An 18,522-nucleotide genomic window follows, 5' to 3' on the forward strand; every position below is an offset into this window, starting at 1 on the left:
AAGAGGAGAAGTGTTTGACAAACTGACGCTCAGCACCAATTCTAGGAAATATGGAGAACTTCTTTTTCCTCACTGTTCCTATTTTCTCTTTTATCAAAAGCTATGATTCATAATTTCTGCAAACTGGGGCCAAGTGGGGTGAAAGGAACTGTAAATATCCCCAAAATATATATGCCTTCACCCTGTCACTGATGGATATTCAGCACAGCTTGTACCACAGGACTACTAAGAGATGTTTCACATTTTCCCTGGATGGCCAGGAGGGTGTTAGCTAAGACCTGCCAGGAATATTTTCTTATTTGAAGTTGGATTAACAGTGCAATTCACAGCACAAGTAAATAATGCTACTCTGCCTTACGCAAGTTATCTGCCATCCCCTGATTTTGCAAATTCTTGATTATATTGAGTAATACTTGGTACATATTAACATTACTACACACTACAATCAAACAAAAATCTCTAGAAAAAATTTTACTAGTTGTAAATCAAGTTTGTCTTTCCTTTAAACACAGGTTAGATGAAATTCATCTTATGAAAAAAAAAGGAATTGTAAGAAATGGTTACATACTGGGATTGGTTTGTGTAATCTGGCTGTATTTGTGGCTTCTATTTTTCTGGGAAGGAGGTCTCAAACAGTGTCAGTGTATTTCTTCTATTCTCTAGTCCTAAGGGAAAGTTGACCTTATTTTCATTTTCCCACTGTCTGAGCCTTTGGTTTGCTGCAGAATTCCAGGAAGAACTTCCTGCAGGAGAACAATATCTGGCACCCATCAAGCTGACTCAGTGAAGGAGCAGTATACTAAAGGGTAGGTCAGCCTCGAGTAAATAAGGTAAATCACTGTTATCCTGGATACAAGACCTCTGAGGCAGAACTGTAACACCTTTCAGGAAGCTGGGAACAGTGAGCCAAAGGCTGCTGCTTCTCCTAGAAACACTAAATGGACAGAGGGTCATTCTGTCATAAATCCAGTTGCACTTCAGTGCACATCTTTATTCTATTAAAAAGAAAGCATCACAAGTATTTCCACTGAACTTCATGCTTCAGACAGACTGTTTTCTTGGCTTATTTTTCCCCCCCAAGAAGAGTTTTCATTAATATTTTTAATAAATGAATGCACATTTGCGGCCTATATAGGGCTGATCAAAATAATGCAACCAATAAAATTGTTAAGAGCTATGCTAACAAGTCCCTTCATAGTTAAAGTACTGACATAGAAAGACTTGGTTTGCAAGGGACCTTAAAGGTCATCTCATTCCAACCCCCTGCCATGGGCAGGGACACCTTCCACTAGACCAGGTTGCTCAGGACTTTGTCAACAACGCAACTCTAGGTCAAGGCAGCAAGTGAAAGTCTGTGGTCTCCACCTTTAAGCAGCATAGGAAAAAGGATAAGAGGGAACCAACACCTTCCCTAAATCCTACCAGAGTCATTCTGCAAATCCACAGCAGCACAAGGACAGAGCATGGTGGTGGGTTTGATTCCCATATCACTGGGACACCAAACCTGTTTTCACTGACCCTCTCCCTTAATCTCTTCTTTCCCAATCTTAATCTAAATCACTAATCTATATCTAAGAAACATTTTCTGATGAACCAGATGTACCAGTTCCTTTTAACCAAAGCCTTGTGTCAGCTTGTGTCCATTAAAGGTATATCTTTATATAACTTTAGCTCTAAAAATCTGTGACATGCAAACACAGGAAGCATATCTAAAAGGTGTCACACTGCCCTCTGGCCAGGCTTACAAAACCCTGACAGGTTACCCCACTGTCTCCATAAAAAAGTATGGACAATGCCAACATCATCTCTATGCAGGGTGGCCATTCCCTATTCCCATTTCTCTTCTGGCAACTAAACTGTGACCACAGGCACTGGATACACATGAGCCTTCAGTATTCCCTGATCCTTTTGGTTCACTCCTTTATTAACTCAGTTCCTATCTGACTCTAGAGTGGGTTTTGTGCAGCAGAGCATTCCTAATAAACACCCACATCTCATTCAAAACCACTTTCAGTGTGGATGCTATTCTTGAATTCTGTGGTTAATCTGGACTCTAATTTCAATGCTTTCACAGCAGCTGAGAATCCATTCCTTTAAAGTGTAAAACCAGAGAGGATTAAATGAAATTTAAAAAACAGAGCCTCTTCTTTGAGGCAAACACGCATATGGTTTTAAATATTTCAGAATTCTTGCTGTACCTGTGAAACAGAAGCCTAAGCAGATCCCAAGCCTGGGTGCTAGTTAACTAGACTAGTGTAAAACTTCACTACACTTAAATTAGAAGACTTTTAGGGAAGCACATTCCTTTGAGTTGACATTGGCAATCAGATTAAGACACATGGCATCAGTGGGACCATTATCCCAAACTCAGTTTGGGATGGTACAAGTGATCTGCAGAGAGCAGTTACCCTTGAGATGAAGGGAGCAGTGAGGCAAAATAGACGGATGTATAACAACCACATGTTTCTTGAGGGAAAAGTAGGCTCTGGCAGAGCTCCAGCAAGGGAGCAGTATCTTACTCTGAAAATGCAGCAACCACCTTCTAGGAGAGAATGAAAAGAGCCTGCTACCCTGCATAGAACTCCTTGCAATCTGCAAATGGTGTCTCTGGTGCAACTTTACACCAATGTTTTATTATTCTCACCAAGGAGGAGCATGTTTCTGTAAATGCATTAGAAGTGTAAATATATTAATGCAATACTTTCTCCCAATTAAATAATTTATATCTTCCCTTTATAACTGAAGCATGAAAGAATATGTGGCTTTCTGCTAATATTTGAAATGGCAGTGGTTCAAGTAGTGCTACTTTAGGGAGTCGACAAGTTGTAGGGAAAACAGGAGTGTACAATCAGCAGCAGTCACATTGTCCAGGATCCCTATATTAAGTATATTACATGTACCTGTGGTTATATCACACCAGTGAAAACTGACATCTAAAACACATACTAAAGTTTTAGTACTTCCCCCTAAGTGTGAAATAGAAAAAAAAAGGAGAGATATTCAATAGCACAATATTAAACATTTATTTTTTCCCCTCCAACTTTGTGAGAACCTGCAGATCAGACAACTACAACAGTTCTCCCCAGGCAGTAAAAATCATTTCCTGTCTCTTTTCCCATGAATTTTGCTGCATTTTGCATGACTTTGTGGGAAATTTGCCACAATTTGTGGGACGCTTCAGTCTCTTCTGGGAATTTGCAGTTGTGCACCTCTGCAGCCTGAAGAGCTCTCTGAGATATAGATTTCATATGGTGTGATTTAAACACAGAACTTCACATGAGGATAGAGAATGGCCTTGTTTAATCCAGATCGCTGGGAACAACATACCACTGCACAATCACAGAGGTTTGAAATCACCTGGACAATCAGAAGCTCATTCATGAGCTAAAGGAGAAATTATGGCTCAAACAGAAAAAGCTTGAGGGAAAAATAAAATCCCAAACAAATACTACATGTAATATTGAGGAAAGAGTCAATACTTTGACATCATTTTTTCCTGCCTTTCATAAAAAAAATCAGTTACTCTGCATCTCCCATGTAGCTGATGAACAAATATTGTGAATGTTTGGCTCCATGTGATTACTAAACAGCACAGGAGGAAGAAGTGACCATTTCTGCCAGAGCTGACATATAAGAAAATATTTTAAAAACTCAAAGTAAAAAAGGGAAGGATGGGGAAGAGAGAAGTGATGATATGAGAGGAGATAAACCCAAGTAGTATTGTGGTCATGGAAAGTCTGAATTCATCAGGTATTCATGTGCACAGGAACCAAACAGTGCAGGTGAACAGAAGACAAAAGGATAGTGACTGAACTGAGAAGTGACAGGGAATGACCCCTCAAGAACACTATTCTTTTATCTCTGAACTTCAGTACTCTAAGAGCCCTTTAGGTAAATATTTGCTTAGGTCAAATATGTCTATATCATTCTGTAAAAAATGATTTTTAACTAAGTTTTTTCAAAATCTCAAAGTATATTTGGCTCCTGGAATGATGCTTACATTTCATTTTCAGAAAGCAGAATGCTGTCATCCCTTGGTGCCTCTATTTCAAAGTATCATGAAAAAAGTAGAAATGCCCATATCAAGGACTTTGCCAGTCATAAACCACTAGACTTGTCCACCTTTGGTACTGAAGTACAGTAAGTTTTGTGTTACACCAACATTCATTCATGCTATGGCAAAAATTTAAACCCGTCTAAGAAGGAATCTGATTATAAACAGTATCCTTTTGCTTCTTCACTTTTGGGCTGATATCTCTTACTTCAAAGTGAGGGACAATAAAGTGTGGTCTCTGTATAAAAGAAATGGATCTCTGTTTTCCAGAGACCATGTGATGAGAAAGCTGAGCCCCTCACCCTTGTTTGAGGGAGAGGATGTGATGAGCTCTGAGCCCCGTTGTTGTTTGCAAAGGCAGTTCTAACCACTGCCAATGGACCATGCTGGAACTAAGTGACATCCACAGATAGGTCAGAAATACAGTTCACAGACTTTCGTAGCATTTGCTCAATATAAATTATTCAGCTAAGATTTCTCATCATCCAAATAAGTTTGAAAACATGCAAAGGTCTATGATATATTTGATGAACACCTTGGCAATGATGGCTCAGCTAGTTTGGGGAAGCTCCCACTGTCTCAAGAAGCCACACAAGGCCCACACTTCATTTTCACTTTCGAGCTTGTTTGAGTTTTTTTGTTATTATTCTATTTTACTACTGCTTTGCAGAGTACTCTTACATTGCATGATTTTTTTCTTCCCATCTACAGCAAAAGCCACTGATCTGGTACTTAACAAGACAGACAGTTAATAATTCATGTGCTCACGTTAAACCAGGTAATGCCATAAAATGGTGGAACCTGCTTTTTGGTTAATTTTTAAATAGCTCTTCTGAATGCTGAGGGGACTTCAAGCACCTCAACAGTATGTAATATTAACACATAAAAAGCTACATTTATATAACATTTATGTGACAAATCAACAAAAGCACAAAAATTCAAGAGGCAAATGCTCTATCCATAGCCTGCTCACAGAGTTTTTGCTCCAGCACACACATACACAGAGGAGCCAGACAGAGATGTGAAGCCCATGAGGCACAGCAGAGTAAGGCAGGGCACAACTGGCTTTCCCTCTGCCTCCTCTGCACTTGCACACTTGGCCAGGCAGTTGTAAGACAACAAATTTTGTTTCTTTTTTTTTTTTAACAAAAAAGACCTTGGAACTTTCCTTAGGGAATGCCAGAAACATGGCTTTTGGTGTTCTGTGGGCAGAAGCTTCTGTCCTGGAGAAACCCCACTACATCTGTTTTGCTGCACAGAGTGGTGGAACAGTTCCTTGTGCACCAGAGTCTTTAAATGTACATCTTCACAGAATGGTCAGGGCTGGAAGGGACCATCTCATTCCAATTCCCTGCCATGGGCAGGGACACCTTCCACTATCCCAGGTTGCTCCAAGCCCCGTCCAGTCTGGCCTTAGACACTTTCAGGGATGGGACAGCCACAGCTTATCTGAGCAACTTGTGCCAGCACCTCACTACATTTGGAGTAAAAAATTTCTTCCCAATATCTGATCTAAGCCTATTTTCTTTCAGTGGGAAGCCATTCCTCCTTGTCCTGTCACTCCAAGTCCTTGGAAACAGTCTCTCTCCATATTCTTTGTGGGCTCCCTTCAGGCAGTCTAAAGCCACAATTAGGTAACCCTGAAGCCTTCCCTTCTCCGGGCTGAACAATCCCACTTCTCTGAGTCTTTCCTTATAGGAGAGTCCAGTACCAACTAGCCAAGTGCCATGTAGTCCCAAAGCAACCGACAATGGAAGTGCTTTCCGCAAACCAGATCATAACACTCCCCAGGAATTTAATCCTTGGATTTGTCATTTTCATATATAAACATGATTTTTCAGGCATTGCACCTTTCCTGTGCCAATATGTTTAGCTTTTTTAAGTACAACAATATTTGCTAATATCATTCTAAGGTACATTTGAGATTCTTTTCCTGTACTTTTTGAGTACTTGAATCTGCAGATTCAGTGGTTTGCTGTGTTTTAATTGTGTATTCAACATATTCTAAATCCAAGCTATACTCAGCCTCGGAAAGAGTCTTAAAATAATAATTATTACAAAATATACAAAACTAAAGCAAAATATAGTAATAGCTATTGTATAACAGTCACCAGCTTTACTTAAGTTCCATGAAAATATAATTTAATATAAATTCTTTGTAGCATTAATTATTTCATGTTAAGCTTCCAGAGTGTGAAAGGGTTTAGGGGGGATTTATTTGGGACTTTTGGGGAGGGGTTGATGGTTGTTGATTTTGGTTTTTATGAATTTTTTTTATTTTAATATATTGACTTATAGAACTGATTTGGAGGTTCCCATGAAAATACAATGGCAAGCATCCTTTGAAATTTTTGTTTATAAAAAAACATCACAAACCAAGTAAATAGACTCTATTCCTCTCATAATAATTCAGCCTATGAGCAAGCTCTGTTAAGCCAGGTGGAAATGCCTTGCCAGAAATACAAAGGCTTTAGTAGACTCCCAGGGATGCCACAGTTACCTGAACTAGAGGTGTTTCTATCCAGGCAGTTTCTCCAGCCACTCAAACAGAAGACAAAAACATACTGCCCATTACCATTGCTCCCTTTTTTCCTCTCACTTTAGGAAGCAGAACCTGCAAAAGCCTCAGGAGGACTTTCAAGGGAAACTCCAGTGTCCTGCCTCCACATATGCTGTGAGTACACACTTGCAGGGATGGAGCTGCTGCTCCCCATTTTCATCAGAAAATACACATTCATCATGCAGAGACTGGCCCAAAATGGCTGCAGTGACTGAATTTCTTCACTTGCTTCATTCCCTTCACTCGGGGAACCCGAACCACTACACTTGACCTGCAACTAACTGAGACCAACTCAAAACACAGCTCAACTTGGAAAACAAAACCAACTGTCACAGATCTTGGGAGCCCTCTTAATAACAACTGACAGCTTTTCCCCCGGCGGAAAAATTGCCATTTTCATATAATTACTTTTCATTTTTCAAATTCAAAAAAGATGCATATTTTAAAGAGGAAAACCTGCTTTAAGGTGCCTACACAACCCTACCTATGAGGCACCACTGTAATAGACTGTCATTCAAAGGACAGCAAATTTACATAGCCTGCTAATGCATGGTAATACATGTAATATAACTCAGCAAAAGGCTGAATAAGATGAAGTGATTTCCTCAGCTTGGGACCGCCCAGATGAGGGTGTTATTATCACACAAATTAGTATGACTTGAATGTCTCCCTTTAAACATATTAGGATAACAATAAAGACAGTTCACCCTCATGTGACCTCCTTCTTCCATAACATTTAACACAGTCAAATTAAAAGTGCAAATCTGTTACCACTACAAATAAAAAATAATGTACCTCATATTATTTTAGGACTGTTTCTTTTTGTTAAAAAAAAGTGGTGGGCAAGTAACACATCCATTCAACTGGAAAAGAGATCAAGGTCTTTGAACAGGTAAAAAATTAATTAGAAAAATCTAAGTTATGTCAGCTTGAAATAAAACCCACCTAATTAAGGATTTGTAGTATCCATATATCATCATTCACTTCATGCTGCAACAATTTGTCACTTTTCTGTGTTTATTAAAACTGCAATTTCTCATACACTTTGTAAATTAAATGGGAATATAGGGGAGGAGCTGAGTTCTCGCTCTTTTTTGACAATGTCCATTAAAGATGACTTGTGTATTAAAACTCCTTTTGTATCCTTTCTACGTGCCATCTAAAGTACACATTATTCACTGTATTACATGCCTGAAGAGTTTGTGTTCTGTTCCAGTGATTGTTATGACTGTACTTACAAGGTGGGAAGAAAGGGGTCAACCACTCCCTCCAACAGTAAAAAACAAACAAACACAAAAAACCCACCCAGATTTTGCAGCAAACAGTTTTAAGGTGAACAAAATAATCAGTTCCTAGAGATCAACAAGAAAGTACTGTGCAGACCCAGGTTCTTGGATGAATTCGTATTGCCTCAAATGCAAGTTGAGTTACATTGAATTAAGTATTGCAAATGTGGTCAATGACAGGGGACAACGTGGGGCAAAACTGAGTACACTGGGTAACCACAGTTTAATTTATAAGAGTCACTTTTATCTCTGAGCCACTGCTTGCCAGAGGTGAGAAAAAGAGGACACTGCTGCTCTGTTACCCCACGTTTCAGGTAAGAAATAAAATCTTGGCATTTGGTGCTGTGAAAGATGTCCTGACACCTTCTTCCAGAAAGACATGAGTCCTGTTATGTTAAACCAAGTAAATACTAGAAAAGTACAAGAGGGTTGCTATGATTTAAATTTTCTTGATAACGATGAACATTGTAAGAAACTTGTCTTAAATCTGTTGCTTTTGAATACTAAAATAGTGACAAAGCATAAACTGAACAACTGTCTTTTCAACTGATTCTTCTATCTAATAATACCATATAACAACTGCTAATGATAAAATATATTTTTATTGGAAATTATGCATAACACATGCTGTAGAATACAGCAGATGAATGCACTGCTTTACCTTACCATGCCTTTCCCTGCTCTTCACCTATACACCACCTTCCCATCCCCCTCCCCCCTGCCAACAAAACTCATATCCCCCCAACCTTCTTAGTCCTTAAAATGAATTTAAGAGACTGTAGCATGAGAACAGATGTACTCCAAGTCTACACAGCTTGGTTCAGCTTTTACTCTTGAAATTAAACCCAAAGTAGAATGGAAGTACCCTACTCAAAACACTGACTTGGCTCTAAAACCCATAGACTGTCAACCCCAATTCAGAACTTTCTGAAACTAAAAGTACACTGGACTTTTTAATATAACACAAGTTACTTTGCTGCCCATGTCTGGCTTTATGCTCCTGACTTCACACATCTAGCAAGAGATTTTCCAAGTACAAAGGGCAGTCAAGTGCTCAACACCATTGATCTGCAGCAGAAATAGGCCACCTAGCTAAACCTCCTGCATTTAAATATCCCTCGCCTAAACCTGAAAACGATGACTACTTTTCCCCCTTTCTCATCATAAGCTTCTTATCCCAAAGGAGAAACATCAAAAGAGAAAGACCTTAAAACATTAAACAAACACAAACTCTTAGACTTGCCTTTTTATAATAAGAAAAAAAGAAAAATTAAGACAAAGCCAAGTATTTCACCAACCAAGGAAAATAGGATGGTGTTAAGCTCTAGGTCAGGATGTTAATGGTGTTAGAACAAGTCCTAGGGCTAAGGTTAATGATGGTATCTTCCATCATAATCCTAAATGTAAAATACTTGCTATTATTAGAATCTTTTACTCCTAATCCTGTTAAATTTCTACTCTCACAGTGACTTGGAGAGTCAGAGAAGTAGTGCACAGGTCAAATGACTCCCCTGCGTTAGAATTTTTTAATTCAAATGGAAGTTGCTCTTTTCTGTGAATAAGTTAATTTTCATTTACTCGACTTCCTTCCCTTCCCCTTTAATCAAAACTGAAATATTTTTCAAGAATAGGAAGCCAGCTGGGGTGGGGCGGAGGGGAGGGAAGGGGAAGCTGAGATTTTACCTCTGCTTCTACAGCCTTGGGTGAAAAATCAGGGAATATCTGAGGGGCAGGAAAAGGAGGACAGGGACCACTCAGTGAGCACTCATCACACTGAAGCCACAGAGCTCATTGACTGTGTTAGTCTCTTGTTCAGACTCAGCATGCTCCAGTTTCTAGAAATATGTATAACATCTTCAACAAAAAAAAAAGGCTTCTGCAGAGCAACCTGGCATGCAGTACGTCTTGTTAAGACCAGAGTCAAGAGTGATGAAAACTTCAGGGCACTACTGAATCCCCCCAGTCTCCAATCCCCACACTCCTTGTGGTGCTAGAGGTCAGCAGGGCTGTTTATACCAGGAAAACATGGTGGAGTCGATGCCATGTTATCAATTGTCTAAACTGTTACCAGCTCACACCAAGGGTGGCCACAGGCAGGCAGCATTCAGGCCCCTCAGGTCACCAACCCAACTAGCCACATCCATGGCACCTAGTGAGGGATTTGTCCTTCAAAGTCTGATCCATACCCACCATAATCACTGCTCTCACAACATAAACATCCTCAGAAATGCTGCCAAAACTATTCCAAAGAAAATGCAGCTGTCTGTCATGAAGCATTTTTCCATCTTCATCCCAGCACGAAAGACTCAGCCCCAGTGTAAATATGGTTACAGGTGACATTAAAGCATTACACAAAGATCTCAGGACCAAACATGAGGGAATTTTTAAATATATCCTTCCAAGCATTTAATCAAATCATATATTTACAGCTCCAAATGTTATTTTAAATATGATTTAGACAGTATTTTTACTTCACAAGAATTAGCTTATGTTGCTTGTAGGTAATAGTGTAGTCCCCTCTCCTCAATCTCAATTTAATTATTGCTCAGAGAAGCTGTGGCTGCCCCAGCCCTGGAAGTGTCCAAGTGGCTTCCTACAAGTCAGGTTGGACAGGGCTTGGAGCAGCAACCTGGGATAGTGGAAGGTGTCCCTGCCCAAGGCAGGGGATTATAATGAGATGAGTTTTAAGGTCCCTTCCAACTCAAACCACTCTATGATTTTATGATTCTATTAATTAAGTAATAATTCTCAAGAAAAGCTCCCTTTTCTATATTTCTGATTCTATTTGTTACTCAAAAATATTTTCTTCTCATTTTCTTAATCGAAGTAAAACATTTAGAGGAAATCACCAAGACAACACACCAGAATCATCCCAGTGAAATTAGCAGCAGATGGGCAACTGCACCCCCAAACTGGGTAATTTCATGGCCAAATACCCATTTGCATGTGCTATTACCTAATTTATGCACACGTGGATGGAACCAGTGTTCCTCGTGGGTTGTGGGCACAAGTTCTGTGTGGATCTCCAGCATGAGGTTTGCAGGGCTTTCACAGCAGATGTGGTGGGAAGGTGAAGCCATAAAATCCATACATGAACATTTCATCTCTTATAAAAAGTCACAGAGGCAAACTGCAACCAAACTGCAATGACTCTTGCTACCATTAGGAAGTGTAAAATATTCTATTAAAAGGCTGCCACTTGCAACATAATGCATTTTAAAATTATCAAAGATGTTTGACTTTAAGAAAACTGGTTTCGAAAAATATGAAACTGCTTCGGTGATTTTAAAAGTAATATGCTATACATTGCTGTGTCCAGAATCAAGATCAGTTCCAAATTAAAGCACCTATAAAACAGCTGTAGTGCTCTGATAATTTTAAATCACTTTACACCACTGAAGTCCAGATTCCCTATCACTTTCAAGCTGAAACACTTATGATAAATTTGAAGAGCTCTAATAATTTTAAATCATTGTGTATTGCACATGCTCAGAACCCTGATCACTTCCAAATTCAAGGGCATATAAAAATTTGAAGAGCTTCAATTATTTTAAATCACCATGTGCAGTGTATAGAGTGATTTAAAATTGTTGTAGTGCTTCACATTTTTTTAAGCACTTCAGTTTGGAAGCGAGTCAAGAAGCATTCCAGCCTTGCAGCTCAAGACACACTGGGACTGGTTTTAAAATGCAGCACTCCTCAGAATTGGAAACAAAACAAAAAAACCTCTCTCTCTCTTTTTTCTTTTCTTTTTCTTTTTTTTTTTTTGGGGGGGGGGGCATGGTAAAGGCAGGGCAATTGAAATAATTAATGCATCCTTTAGGAAGAATGCTGAGAAATATCCGGGAGGTTGCATCAGAAAAAAAGGCAACACATTAAAAAGACAGTTTGAAAAATTACTCGAAAGATTGATTAGGATTTTTCTCCAAGTTTCAGCAGGACTGTACAGAGTTAAACATGGAAAACTCCAATTTCTTCATCTTCAAGTCTGATAACAACACCCTTTTAACCAATCAATTCCTCACCCTTAGCACAAGATCCTCTGGCCTTGACTGTTGCTTTGAGGATTACTAATCTCCAAATTTTTGGACTTTACTGGAATTCAGTAAGCCTTGCCCTTTTTAATATTCACCTCCATTCAAGAACTTTTTGGTGCTTCACTGTGATAGACCTTGGGAACATGAAAACTACCCTCCAGCAGGTAGGAATGTCTAAACTGGTAGGAACCACCTTGTCTAAATTGGTAGGAACTAACTAGTATGATGTAGAAATACATAAATTAAGTGGCAATGTGGACCAGCACTTCAAATCCCCAAGCACAGCAGGAGATTCCTGCTCCCCTGTGATGAACTCCGGTAGTGATGCTGAGGCACCTCAGCTCTCCCCAGCTATTTTCAACCATCTCACTTTTTTCTGAATCAAACTTTACTTTGTGGAGGGCAGGAGAAAGGTTATTTGTTTAACTTTGTGGTCGTCTCTGTTGCCTGTGGGTCTGCACGTGGAGCCAACCAGGCAGTGCCCGGGAATCAGGGCGTTCTTCATAATTCTGCTTCAGTGAAAACATACTGTCCTGCAGTTAGCAGGAAAAAGGGAAAAAGGGAAAAAGAGCCTGAAGGCGCTGGAATAATTAAGCGAATGCAGTGACAGCTGTGGCAGGTCCTGGGCAGGACTGGCTCCACTGAGCTGAATTAATGGCATCAACAGCCCAGCATCTCCATTAACATTTGATCATTAATTATTACCCTCTGACAGTAAGATCTGAAACCTTCTTATGAGTGGTCTGTTATTAACCTACCTTACCTGCCCTGAAAATCGGGCAGCTCTCCCACCTAAACAGAGCAGCTTTGCTTTGTTTTTGTCTCCTTTAAAAAGAAAATAGCAATTGCTTTCAGGGTTAGGTTAGCGAATAATACCCACAGAACTATTTTTAAATTAATTAGGTGCATTCTTAAAGCATCAGCAACATTCCTGGCATGTTCTTGTGTTGACTTAAACATAATGGTTACCTCGTATACGTTCCTGTCTGCCTGCACTTCACATCCTCAGAGGGGAGAGCCACGAGTGCTGCTCTTGAGCTGCCTGTCATAACCAAATGAAGGGCTCAAAATGAGGAGTTTGAGTTGTTGTGCTTGTTGGGTTGTGAGGAGTTTTTTTAAAAGCTCTGCACAGCTAAGAACATCAGCTTCCCAAGCAGCACAGTGACTGATTTATCAAACTAAACTCACAAATCTGCTGTCATCAGGCCTATTGCAGAAGCTGAGCAAAACCAGCACCTTTAGACCAAAAAGGCAAATAAGTGGGAAAAAAAATAACCTAGGCTTTTTTAAAAGTGGAAAACAATAGCGACACCCTAATTATATCACTGAATTTGCATTTAGCAACCTTTGCACAGCCATTTGGGTCTCTGTCTTGCTAAAGGGGAGTTATACATACAATATTAGGGGGTTTTTATATTTTTTTTAAACCAACACAACTTGCTGGTCCTATGAATACCACTTAGGAAAAGGAGAAGCAGGGAAATAAAGCAAATCTAATTCTCTACTTGATCTTGTAAATCAGAAGTGAACATTTCCCAGTCTGAGAGCACCAGGCTGGCTGCAGCATCACAGGGTCCATGGACCTTCCCCCCTCCACATGCCTCACCCCCCTCCTTTCCTTGCAGAAGGAGTTCGAAGTGCTGAATAGAAACCAAATCAGATTAGTTGCCTGTTTGACCTTTTCTCAAAGCACAGGGCTGCAGAAGGTGACCAGGCCAGGTCTCTTGCAGCACAGTGGCTTTTCTGATAAGAGACACAAACAGACATGAGCAACAAGGACCTCGTGAGTGACGGGGGGAGGAGAAGGGAGAGAAAGAGGAAGAGTGTACAGGTGGCCAAAAGTCACACAGCCTGCTGCCCTCATGTGCCCAAGCTGCCTGACACAGACAAGGAGAGAAAGGGGCCAAACTTCAGGTTGGAAAAGGATTGGGTTATCCCCAGGCACATTGCAGAATGTTCCCCAGTGCATCACAGGGGACTTGCAGCAAGTCAAGGGAATAAGTCATCCTGGGAGCATGGTTTCCTTGGGAGCAATTTCTTTTGCAAGGGAGATTCAGGAAAAAAAAAATAAAGTATTCTTGAGATTTTTTCCCATTCCCCCCTCATAAAAGAAAAAATTGTCAAGAAAAAAGTTTTCCACATATTCAGATACCATCTCCTGTTCAGAGGCAGAGCTGCTCAGACTGTCTCAGAGCTAACATAATGGGATATGTATTTTCAAAGGGGGCTGTGTTTCAGACCAGATGGTTTCTGTCTTCTCATAGAGAAACAGAGACTACACAGTCTCAGCAGTGTTCGGCACCGAGGCAATGGCACCCACGTTTTGGGGACAGACAAAAGGATGATTCGTGAGAATCTCAGTGTAACTTAGAAAAAATTATTTCAATCCTCTAGTGTCACAGTTTGCTGTGAAACTGGATATCGTGTATCATCACCAGTGATCACGCAAGCCTTATTCTGGTTTCACAAATACACCTATTAAAAGAACAGTGTGACAGTTTGCCCAGATTAGCCAGATAACGGGCAGCAACTCTCCCACAGTCCTGAATTTTCAGGAATTGCCAGTATTTCACTATTAAACAGTATCTTTCAATAAAGAATTTCAAAGGGTTTAAAATATTCTTCAAGAAAACAAGCACAGTTCCTCATTTTTATAGCCTGGGAAAAGTGTACCTGAAAAACAAGGGCTTGGTTTTTCTTTAGTGCAGATATCTGAGCCTCGATATTTGCAATTTAATTTTTCAAAATTCTTAATTCCTCTCTGCTCTTGGCTTCTGCTGGAAATGTGTACAGCATTGCACAGTTTGAGGTTGTTGTGAATATACCTCACTCTGGTGATATATATTAATGTAGAATAATATATTCTTTATCTGAGTGTCCCTCATTTAAGCAGGAGTGTTCCACTCCCAGGGAAGTAAGTGGATGAGTTAGTTCCAAAGTAAGAAACAGTAATAAGGAGACAAAAAGTCTCAGTTACTGCATGCATGAAAAGTCAGTGTTTGTGCGCTGACCTTTCACTTCCAAAGGTGAGACTGGAATGGATTTCTGTAACCCTACAGGGAGTTTCACTGCTTGCAAACCTTACAGGTATTTGGGAGGTTATTAAAGAAAACACCCACACCACAAGATGAGAGGTAGCACAGAAATCTTGGGATAATTAAAATTACGAGCCCATTTTGCCCTCTGCCTTCCTAGTAAAGTGTTTTAATGAAGGGAGGACTATTGCACTAATAAAAACTCCATGCACAGTTATGCTACATATTTACATAGAGCTTAAAATATTTTAATAGTTTGACTTTTCCACTACTGGTCAAAACCACTTCTTTTCTTGTTCTCTTTCTGTAGTAAAAATTATAGATTAAGCATTTTCTAATTTGAGTGAGCAGATGCATTCTTTGAAAGACAGGTCAAATATCCACCCCTTCCAAAATATTCTAATGTCAGAGAGCATCTTAGAATGAAACACATTAACAAATGCAAATAAATTTGGAATCAGAAATATGCTTAACTAGTCTGAAATAACCTGATTAGCTGGAGATTCAGTGCTCATTTTCCACAGACACTGAGAACATTAATTTTTATTACTCTCCTCCACAATAATTTTGTGTCCTAGTGTTACCCATTCTGATGGAGATATAGCATGTGAGAGAAACACCTTGATTAAAACAAAATGCTTGACATCCCTCCCACACCCTGTGCATAATCTAAACAAGCTGAAATAAAACAAACAATCCTCACATCACCTAAAATGTGGGCAATTTTGAGAATATGATTTGTAAGGGAATGACCAGTCAGACCAACTTTATAAAGAGCTCTCCAAGAAATTTGACTGTGCAACTTTACTCAGAGCAGGGTTCAGATGACATCCTAAACTCCACGAGCATGTGGCCAAATTTTCACAAATATTCCATAGATTAGCTATTACCCCAGCAAATCCTTCCTTTTCAGCTGTTCTTGAACCATAATGCTTCAGGATAATTAATGCAACATATGAACTTGATATATTCAATTGTTATGAATACCAGAGATTTACCAAAGCAATCAGAATATTACTTGCATTGGGGGTCTTTTTACTGGCTTTACAAAGAGTTGTTCTATGTTGTTTTGGACTGGTATTAAAACAAAAGGATCAGGTTAACCTCTAATTACACTGAAGTTAGAGATCTGAAATTCATGCAGAGAAAAAAATGATGAATATCTTGAACCCATTTCAAATATTTGTTGCATTTAGAGTGAACTGGGTATTTCCTCAAAGTGAGCAAGTCAAATAGTAAGTCCCTAACTAAGCCAATAACTTCCCATTTATTTCTCTAGAACATGATACTTCCCAAATAGTTTGAAGAGCAACAAAAATGCAATACACAATTTTAAAACCTTAACTGTAAGCAAAGTAGGGGAAAAGGAGGTGGAGGGAGGTGGTTAAAAAAGAGGTGGCTTCACAGAAGTTACCCAGCATAGAGAACCTTCAAACACATTCCTGTTTCTAAAAAGAATCTGATTGCATTAAAAAAAAAAAAAAAAAAAAGAAAAAATTCTTAATCATGCTAAGGATTTGGCAAAAAAACAGACAGATGGAAAGTAGGTCTCCAGTTTCCGTGTGCTACTGGATAAATATAGCAGAGTTTTTACATAGTTCATACATAACAGACAACATCCCGCTCCCTTTGGATCACCTGTGACAGCAAGTAGGCAGCACCTGAGGGTCAGGTCCTGCTCTGAGATTCCTCAGAACAACGAGGATGATATTCTAGCCTCAGTAAAATTTAAATCAGTTACAAAAGGATGTCAGATCCTAAACTTTTCTCTTTTTTCATTTTTTTTCCCATGCCTGCTGCTTAAGTTATAATTTTTGGAGCTATAGCTGCGCCGCAAAATCATCATGATGTTCATCAACAAAAGTGTGTTTTATTCAAGATGTCCAGATAACTGTTTCTTAGGATAGCCCACATCTCATGCTGTGGGAATGTGCCAGCCAACAACAAGCCAAGCCTTAAGCCAAGTTTTAGTCATAAAAGAAAAACCACCAAGAACATATTTTTCATACACTGTGTATTGTGCCAGCCAATAGCCCTCTTGTCACTTTGATGCCAACCAAATGAAATATAGATTAAACAAACCATATTTCCTCTGCCATGAAAGAAAACAACTACAAAGAATTCTAGTTACTGTGTTGTGTGTGCTGAACAGTATCATGGGAGAAGAGCAGGACACAGGGTAACAGACTTGGATTTGCACTAACCCATTACTCTACACACTTCTGTAGTCCACTTGGTACTAAAGCCACGTAGGATCACCCTAGGAAGAGAGAGATCTGTGAGGAGAGAGCAGGATGAAACACGGTGCCTTCAGCCTTAGACAACGTTCCCCGAAGACTGTGGAATGTCTTAACTAGTTCCCTATAAACGCTGACTCATGATTGTGTATTAAGACAATAAAAATTATACCAGAAGTTGCCACAATTTGACAAGCTAAGTTGCTTCTCCAGAAAACCAGACCACATTTCTTTGACTTTAGCTGGTAACTTCATTGGCAAATTCAGCAGAAAACTCATGGACCAAGTATTTCCCAAGTTCTAGACAGCTGCGCACTGTCCAGATTCAGCCCCTGATCTGACTTGGTTTTGAATTGCTGATCCACAGCCGAAAGTCCACCTTCCATAATCAAGGGAGTCTCCTGAATCAGTAAGATGGCTGTACAATCTCAGAAACCACATTTCCAACAGCTGCATTCCTGAAACCAATAGCCGTTTTCAGCCCTTAGCCACCTATGCTCACTAAAGACTATGCTAAACTTCCAAGTGTTGACATTTTACTTATTTTTTGCTTGACAAAGAAGCTTTCAGAAACAGGTCAAATCCATCTGTGCACTATTAGTGCAAGTGCAATTATAGCAGGAACCACCTCGGTCCTTCTTCCTCCTAATGATCAGATTAGTAGAGCTATAGAAGCTGTCAAGATCCACTTTGTAACCATCTAATTTTCCATGGCTTTTCTTAGTATGATGCTGGAAGCTGGCAAACAGCAGGTAGTAGAAAAACACATCCCAGGGATTTCTAAAAACTTATTTCTCTCAGATTACATACAAGACAATAAAACTGCATCCTGAATCTCAAGCCACCCAAAGTGACCAGTTATCATATCAATGGGCACCAATGTTACACAATTCCACTTGCAACTCTCACATCACTGTGCATTATGTCCTGGCTTTCTACTTCTTTGTCAAGCTTTTCCTTCATTTATTATTTAATAAACTGCTTATAGGAGCTCTAATTGTAAACATTTGTTAAAGATATCAAACCTAGAAATGTGCTAGAATGTTTCCCACCTCAAGCTTTAATGAGTTTACAATACCTTCAGCCCATATGCTTCAAAAACGTTATCCTCAATTATGTAACAGGAGGTGCACTGCTGATATCTGTTAACAGCTAGAACAGCTGTGGTTTTCTGCTTTTTTGCACTGCTCAGGAGAAGCAGCAAGTTCAGCTTCCTTTTTTTTTTTAATTTGGTTGCAAAACCTCTGGGCCGAACAGGTGTGTGCAATCACGAACCACAGCGATGAGCCCAAACTGCTGCTTTTCTAAAAATT

Source organism: Pithys albifrons, chromosome 8, assembly GCF_047495875.1.
Source record: "Pithys albifrons albifrons isolate INPA30051 chromosome 8, PitAlb_v1, whole genome shotgun sequence".
In the NCBI taxonomy this organism is placed as follows: Eukaryota; Metazoa; Chordata; class Aves; order Passeriformes; family Thamnophilidae; genus Pithys; species Pithys albifrons.